Here is a 9,097-nt window from a genome sequence, read left to right as displayed (position 1 = left end):
CTAGACCTCCCTTGCTACTGAAATAGCTAGCTTTGTTAACCTTCCAAATGCATTAGCTCACACTTTTTTCTAAGTTTAGAAGGATGAAGGGACTGGGGGCATTCTCCCAAAGTTTGCCGATGATACGAAGTTACGTGGACTGGCAGGTAGTACTGAGGAAGTGGGGAAGCTGTAGAAGGATCTAGACAATTTGGGAGAGTGGTCCAGGAAATGGCTGATGGAATTCAATGTGAGCAAATGTGAGGTCTTGCACTTTGGAAAAAAGAATACAAGCATGGACTACTTTTTAAGCGGTGAGAAAATTCATAAAGCCAAAGTACAAAGGGATCTGGGAGTGCTAGTCGAGGATTCTCTAAAGGTAAACATGCAGGTTGAGTCCGTGATTTAAGAAAGCAAATGCAATGTTGTCATTTATCTCGAGGGTTGGAATATAAAAGCACTGTTGTGCTACTGAGACTTTATGAAGCCTCTGGTTAGGCCCCATTTGGACTGGTGTGTCCAGTTTTGGTCCCCACACCTCAGGAAGGACATACTGGCACTGGAGCGTGTCCAGCGGAGATTCACAGGGATGATCCCTGGAATGGTAGGTCTAATATACGAGGAACGGCTGAGGATCCTGGGATTGTATTAATTGGAGTTTAGAAGATTAAGGGGAGATCTAATAGAAACTTACAAGATAATACATGGCTTGGAAAGGGTGGACGCTAGGAAATTGTTTCCATTAGGCGAGGAGACTAGGACCCGTAGACACAGCCTTAGAATTAGAGGAGGTAAACTCAGAACAGAAGTGCAGAGACATTTCTTCAGCCAGAGTGTGGTGGGCCTGTGGAATTCATTGCCGTGGAGTGCAGTGGAGGCTGGAACGCTAAATGTCTTCAAGCCAGAGATTGATAAATTCTTGATGTCACAAGGAAATAAGGGCTCCGGGGAGAATATGGGTAAGTGGAGTTGAAATGCCCATCAGCCATGATTGAATGGCAGAGTGGACTCGATGGGCCAAATGGCCTTACCTCCACTCCTATGTCTTATGGTCTTACCAGCTGACCAGACTATTATTATCCTCTACAGTTTATGACTATCATACTCACTATTGACAATGCTTGTGTCACCTACAAACTTCATGATCATACTCCTTACATTAAAGTTCAAATTATTACTGTAGCACTGGGCCCTAAAGAAGCCCACAGTAAACAGGCTTCTAGTCACAGAAACAGCCCTCTACCATCACTGCCTGCATATTACCTTCCAGCTCTTTTTTTTTTGCCTTGGAACCCGTGGGCTCTTTTCTTTTGTCATCGGTCGCATGAAAAAGTGATCAAAGGCTTTTCGAAAATCCGTACAGATCACATCAAATGCATTACCCATATCCATAATCCTAGTTCCTCCTGAAACAATTTGATCAAATTTGTCAAACACAACCTTCCCGTTAATAAACCCATGCTGATTAACATTGATTAATCCATTTCTCTCCACGTGCCATTATATTCCCTCTAATAGTTCCTCTACCACTGAGGTTGGGCTGACTCACCTGTCAATTCCTGGTCAATCCCTCCTCCCTCTTTTAATCATGAGTCAACATTAGCAGCCCTTAGCATCTCACCTGTAGCCAGAGAGGATTTGCCAGGATCTCCGATATCTCCTCCCTTGTCACCACTTTTAAGACTGTCACATCCAAGAGACCTCCACTCGTTCTGTGGCAAAGTCTTATCAGACCTGCACCTGTATTCCAGATAATGGAGTGCACGATAGTACATTCCTGTGCATTATGAAGTCGAAGATGTTTGATTCTCAGAAAAGGTTCATGTAGAATAATAAATTAATCTTCACCCAATATGATGTAATGATAAGATATTGGGTGAGATGGTTCATGGTCACCACTATGACAAAGTAGATTGGTGAATCCCAATTGAAAAGAAGAAAGGAGGCAGCAAATTCTGATTCTAGTGACCAAGAGTCAATTAAGCACACACAACATTGTGAGCAGTGGCAAGATTCCATCGTACAACACGTTGATGGTGAACAAGCCAGGAGATGAGGTACTCGCCACAGAATCCCTACCCTCTGACTTAGTTGTAAAGCCCTGCAATGACACATTTCTGGGCAGTGGAATTCATTTCAGTATTGATGGTGGGAGATTCAGTGATAGTATTGCCTTTGAATTTCGAAATGGAGACACGAATGGAAGACCTTGTGATTCTGTCTTGTTGAAGGTTGCCATGGCCTGGTACTTGTTTTGCACAAATCTAACTTCCCACCTGCCAACACAGGCTTTCTGTTGTACCCGTGTCTTGCTATGTAAATACATGGACTGTTTCAGTGTCTGAGGTGACACAAATGGTACTGAAAAATGTGCAATCATCGATGAACATCCCTTCGTCTGACTTTATGATGGAGGGAAGGTTATTGATGAAGCAGGTTACATGTTTGGACCTGGGACAGTACCCTGAGGCATTCCTGCAGTGCTGTTTATGGCTGAGATAGCTGTACTCGTACAGTTTGATTAGGGACATGACAAGTTTTGAAGCAAAAACGTCTTCAACAATTCTGTGAGTATGTTAGGAGAACCTTTGCTGTGTATTTTGTGGTTTCAGCTGTTGCCAAATATTTGGCAGAGTTTAGGAGCATTTTTCCACACCATTTTTAAAAAAAATAAAGTAATGCAGACATTGTGAATTAGGCTGGCAATAATTGTCCTTTGGGCCCACTGCTGTGGGTCTGGAGTTACATGTACACCCAGACCAGGAAAGGTTGTAGGTTTCATCCCTTGAAAGGACAATAATGAGTTGTTTTTCTTCAACAATTGAGAATGACCCTATTAAACTGGCTTTTAGTTCCAGATTTTTGTTGAATTTGAACTTCTCTATCTGTCATGAGGGTTGTGATTCTATGTCCCCAGATCATTAGGTTGTGACTAAAAACCCAGTGACATCACCACTATATAGCCATCTTCCCTTATCTGAAAGATACATCTGAAAATGTCTCCTGGTGGTGGGTGTAAAGCGCAACAAGGTGGGAGTTGTTGAGACAGGAAGCTGAAGGTGTCTTCAGCACAGGGACAATGGTATCGCCCTGAAAGTGTGTTGGAACTATGATGCAGCTCAGGGAGATGTTGAAGATGTCTGGGAGAACATCTGTCAGAACATCAGAGCATCCTCTGAGTACTCTGCCAGTGACATAGACAAAAAGAGCTGAAGTCCAGCGGTCAGGTGAGAGGTGCAAGTCTTGTCATCAAAGTCACATTTATGTTGAATTCTTCTCACCAGGGCCTGCATCAGTATAACAGATCCCTGCTTCAACTGTACATTTTCAACTTATATGTCTCCTTTTTATCTTTCTCTTACACTTCTAATACTAGGTCTCATTTCCTGTCTTTTCAATTTCATAACCAACTCACTTTTCTTATCTGTCTTCGCTCTCTCATCTTTCCCTTTGGACTTTCAATTCTGCTCAGATATAGAGTAATATCATAATGGCTTGCATTAATGTGCTTCAGAATTTCTCCTCAACTCCTTGGGGATAATGCTTCTATTTCCTTTGAACAATATGTCATCTTGTACTAGGAATTCATTCCGGTAGTGCCAGGATTGCTGATAGTAATACCTCAAAGTCCCATGCAACCATTTCCACAGTCTGGTTCCTTTCATAACTGAACATGGTAAATTGAAAACAGTTTGCAACTAACACAGGAAATGTTTCAGAAATTATGTTTCATAGAATGATAGAGTCCCGACAATGCAGACAGATGTTTTCCAGAAGACAGTTCACCTATTTTCGCTAGCAAATTGGATGGCAACTTTGAGGGATCTATGGATGTGGACCCCAACATTGCCAAGAATCCTGTCTTGAACTCTAACCTGCATTAAAATTCCACCTTCAAAATGAATCACGTCACACTTTTCAAATTGAACTCCATCTGCCAGTTCTCAGCCCAGCTCTGCGTCCTGTCAATGTCCTGTTGCAACCTACAGCAGCTCTCCACACTTACCACAACTCCATCAACCTTCCAGTTATTGGCAAACTTACTAAACCAACCTTCTGCTTAGATTAGATTAGATTCCCTACAGTACAGATGCAGACCTCTTAGCCCAACAAGTCCACACCAACCCTCCGAAGAGTAACTCACCCAGACCCATTCACCACATTTACCCCTGACTAATTCACCTAACACTATGGGTAATTTAGTATGGCCAATTCATCTGATCTGCACATCTTTGGATTGTGGGAGGAAACCGGAGCACCCGGAGGAAACCCCCACAGACACCAGGAGAACGTGTAAACTCCACACAGACAGACAGTCGCCCAAGGCTGGAATTGAACCCGGATCACTGGCACTGTGAGGCAGTAGTGCTAACCACTGAGCTACCGTGCCACCCCTAACTTCCTCACCTAAGTTATTTATAAAAAGTCGCAAGGAACAGAGGTCCTAGAACAGATCCCTGCAGAACACCACTGGTCACTGAGCTCCAGGCTGAATACTTTGCATCTACTACAACCTTCTATCTTCCGCGGGCCTGCCAATTCTGTATCCAGACAGCCAGATTTCCCATGCCTCCTTGCTTTCTGAATGAGCCTACCATGAGGAACCTTATCAAGAGTCTTGCTAAAATCCATCTATTGCTCCACCTTCATCATTGTGTTTTGTCACATCCTCAAAGAATTCAATAAGGCTTGTGAGACATGGCCTGCCTCTCACAACGCTATGCTGACTATCTCTAATCAAACTATGCTTTTCAAATCGTCATAAATCCTGCCTCTCAATATTCTCCAATAGTTTGCCCACCATCAGCATAAGACTGACTGGGTTGTAATTCCCAGGGTTATGCCTATTTACTTTCCCATCCTCCAATCATCTGGTACTACTCCAATGAACAGTGGGGACGCAATGATCATCGCCAAAGGCACAGCAATTGTTTCCCATAGTAACCTTGGGTATCTCCCATCTGCATTGAAAAATGTGCTGGAAAAACACAGCAGGCCAGGCAACATCCGAGGAGCAGGAGAATCGATGTTTCGGGCATAAGCCCTTTTTCAGGAAGTAACGAGGGAGTCGCGGAGAGAGTGGTCTTTCCTGAATGCTGATAGGGGTGGAGAGGGAAATATATCCCTGGTGGTGGGGTCTGTCTGGAGGTGGCAGAAATGATGGAGGATGATACGATGTATCTGGAGGTTGGTGGGATGGAAGGTGAGGACCAGTGGGGTTCTGTCCTCGTGGCGATTGGAGGGGTGGAGTTCAAGGGCGGAGGTGTGGGAAGAGGTTCCTGAAAAAGGGCTTATGCCCGAAATGTCGATTCTCCTGCTCCTCGAATGCTGCCTGGCCTGTTGTGTTTTTCCAGCACCACATTTTTCCAGCATCTGCAGTCCTCACTTTCTCCTATCTCTCATCTGGTCCAGGGCACTTAACTAAACTCATGTGTTTCCAAATTTCCAGCACATCTTCCTCCTGAACATCAACCTGTTTGAGCATATCAGCCTGCTTCACACTGTCCTCTCAAACGACAAGGTCTCTCTCATAAGGAATACTGAAGCAAAGTATTCGTTAAGGACTTCCCCTATCTCCTCTGACTCCAGGCATAGGTTCCCTCCGCTTTTCATGATTGGCCCTAGCCTGTTGTTCCTCATATGTGTGGAACACCTTGGGGTTTTCCTTAAACCTACCCGCCAAGTGTTTTCATGCTCCCTTCTAGCTCTAAGTCCATTCTTCAGGTTCTTCCTGGCTACCTTGTAACCCTGTAGGGCTTTGTCTGATCCTTGCTACCTCAACCTTAAGTAAGCTTCCTTCTTCCTGTTGACTAGATGTTCCGCATTTTGTCATTCAAGGTTCCTTTTCTCCACCATCCATCCGTTGTCTCAGCGAGACAAGCCTATCCAGCAAGTGCTCCCAAAACAACCTCCACATTTCTGTTCCCAAATTATGCTCCACAGTTCCTGCATAAGAGTTATGAGATGTACAGCACGGAAACAAACACTTCAGTTCAACTCGTCCATGCTAACTAGATATCCTAACCTAATCTGGTCCCATTTGCCACCACATGGTACATATCCCTCTAAACCCTTCCTATACATATACCCATCCAGATGCATTTTAAGTGTTGTAATTGTTACCTATTTACTTGAGACTGCAGATTTTATTGATCAGAACAGATCTTTATTACATAAAATCTTTTTTTTTAAAAAAAGGTAATTAAATATAGGAGATTCAGTATGGAAACAGACAGTTCGGTTCAACTCAAATGCCAACCAGGTTTCTCAAACTAAACTAATCCCATTTGCTTATGTTTGGCCCATATCTCTATAAACCATATTCCTCTAATCAGTGTACCTGCCAAATGTGTCTTAAATGTTGTAACTGTACCTGCTTTTACTACTTCTTCTGACAGTTCATTCCACATGCAAACTACTCCCTGTGTGAAATAGTGCCCCTTAGATCCCTTTTAAATTTTTCCCTTCTCACTGTAAAATTATGTCCTCGAATTTTAAACTCCCCTACCTGAGGGAAAAGACCTTTTGCTATTCACTTTATCTATGCCCCTCATGATTTTATAAACCTTTATAAGGTTACTTCTCAGCCTCCTAGGCTCCAACCAAAAACATTCCAGCATATTGCTGTGCATCTCTGACTCTATCCTGCTGCTCCTCATAACTCAAACCCTCCAGTCCTCGTAACAATCTTGTAAATCTTTTCTACACCCTCTTCAATTTAATAATTGCCTTCCTCGAGCAAGGCAACCAGAACTGTGCACGGAAATCCAAAAGAAGCCTCATCATTGTCCTGTGCAGCTATAACATGAGGTCTCAACTCCTACACTCAATGCTTTGACCAATGAAGTATGCATGCTAAACTCCCTTTTCACCACTTTGTCTACCTGTGACACCATTTTCAAGGAACTATGTACCTAAACCCCTTTTTCTCTCTGTATTACAGCATTCTGCAGGGTATTATCATTAACCATGGGTAAATCCTGCCCTTGTTTGTCGCATCAAAAAGCAAAACCTCATATTGTATTGATTTAAACTCCATCTGCCACTCATTGGCCCAACTGATTTGGATACCATTGTATTCTTAGATAACCTTCACTGTCCATTATAACACCAACTTTGGTAACATCCGCAAACTTACTAACCATATTTCCTTTATTCTCATCCAAATCATATATATCTATAAAAATGACAAACAACAGTGGACCCAAGACCCTCTCTGGAACACCATTCTACCACTGATGGCAAAGAGAGCCTCAGTAGTGGCTATTTCATTTTTCTCCACCTGTTTGAAATCTAACCTTTTCAATAAAATGGGAGTGCCACACAACAGTGGTGGGTATTCTTAATGGGAAGATAAGACTTCAAGAAAGGGAGGTAACAGCTTAGTGATATTATCGTTCAACTGTTAATCCAAACATGTGAATGTTCTGGCCACCTGAATTCAAAACCTGCTATGGCAAATGGTGGAATTTGAATTAGATTTTTAAAAAATCCAGAATTAAAAATCTAATGAGGACCATGAATCATTCCATTGTCAATTGTTGGGAAAACACATTTGGTTCACTAATGTCCTTTAGGGAAGGAAACTGTCATACTTATCTTGTGTGACCTGCATGCGACTCCTGATGCACAGCAATGTGGTTGACTCTTACCTGGAGGAATGGCCAACATACAATTTAACTAACAATTAGGAATGAGCATTAAATGCTGACCTAGCCAGCAACACCCTCATTCTGTGAATGAATTAGATTCCCTACAGTATGGAAACAGGTCCTTCAGCCCAACACATCCACACCAACCCTTCGAAGAGTAAGCCACCAGACCCATTTCCCTCTGACTAATGCACCAAACACTATGGGCAATTTAGCCTGGCCAATTCACATGACCTGTACAACTTTGGATTGTGGGAGGAAACTGGAGCACCCAGAGGAAACCCACACAGACATTGAGAGAATGTGCAAACTCCACACAATCGGAATCAAACCCGGGTCTCTGGCGCTGTAAGGCAGCAGTGCTAACCACTGAGCCACTGTGCCGCCATTAAAAATCATATAATAACTTTTACCAATTCTGTCACAGAATGTGCAACAGGTAGATCAGCGAGGACAAAGTGAAATAGTTTTTTCCCTTTCTTTGGTTCCCTTACCACCTCCTAGAGACCCAGAACAGCAACTATGTCCTATATGATTTAGTCAGTGATGGTGTTACTAAGCTATTCTTGGTGATGGTCTTTAAAATTGCCTACCCAGGCTACATTCTGTGCTCTTGTCATCCTAAGTCCATCCTCAAAGTAGCACTCAACATTGAGAGGTATTGATTCATCAATTGATGGTTTGGAGAAGAGTTGTGTGGTAGTCTTGTCGTCTGCAGGAGAGTTCCTTGCCCATATTTGACTTGATGCTGTGAGACTTCCTGGTTTCCTGATGACTCTTCAGTCTTCAATAATGAAGTTATTACAAATCTAGATTGTACAACCTGTTTTCATAATGTAGTCCAGTAACAGGCTGGTGAGTGTCCATTGTAGCCTCACCAAGGCCAATTTCACTTTCCTAAGGAGCAGTTTTGTATAAACTGGACATAACTTTCAGGACGATGTATTCCAGTTCTCAAGAAAAAGACCTTTACATCAATTTATTGCATTGTCCACCATCCTTTAAAGGTTTCCATTACACTCCGCAACTCCTTCTTTGCATTGTAAGAATGTAAAAAATTAAAGCAGAAGTACATCCTTCAGCCCATCAAGGTTGGTACCCCCTTTCAGTTAGTGCGTTTGATAGATTTAGTCTTGTCTCCATTCATCTGCCTGTACTCCAGAACTATTGATTCCCATGCAGATCAAAAATCTGAATCACTCAGCTTTAAATGTTTTCATGTCCATGAGAACATGAAGCATATTTCAAAGTGTGAAAAATGGTACATCCCTGTTGTTTAAAGAGATGACTTGTTGCATGTTAAAATGGTGCCCAAGGTTGAGGAAACTCTTCACAGTGGATCTGACAGAGACAGTTCCTCATCTGTCATTGTGTGGAGATACTGAAAAACCGTTCAAACAAGGAGAGCTTAGAAAACAGTCTCTGAGCCTGAGTCAGTATCATTAACAAAACAGACATCTCCGGAC

Source organism: Hemiscyllium ocellatum, chromosome 35 (genome assembly GCF_020745735.1).
Source record: "Hemiscyllium ocellatum isolate sHemOce1 chromosome 35, sHemOce1.pat.X.cur, whole genome shotgun sequence".
NCBI classification, from domain to species: Eukaryota; Metazoa; Chordata; class Chondrichthyes; order Orectolobiformes; family Hemiscylliidae; genus Hemiscyllium; species Hemiscyllium ocellatum.
The sequence above is the reverse complement of the archived record's forward strand: the minus strand, read 5'-3'. Positions refer to the sequence as shown.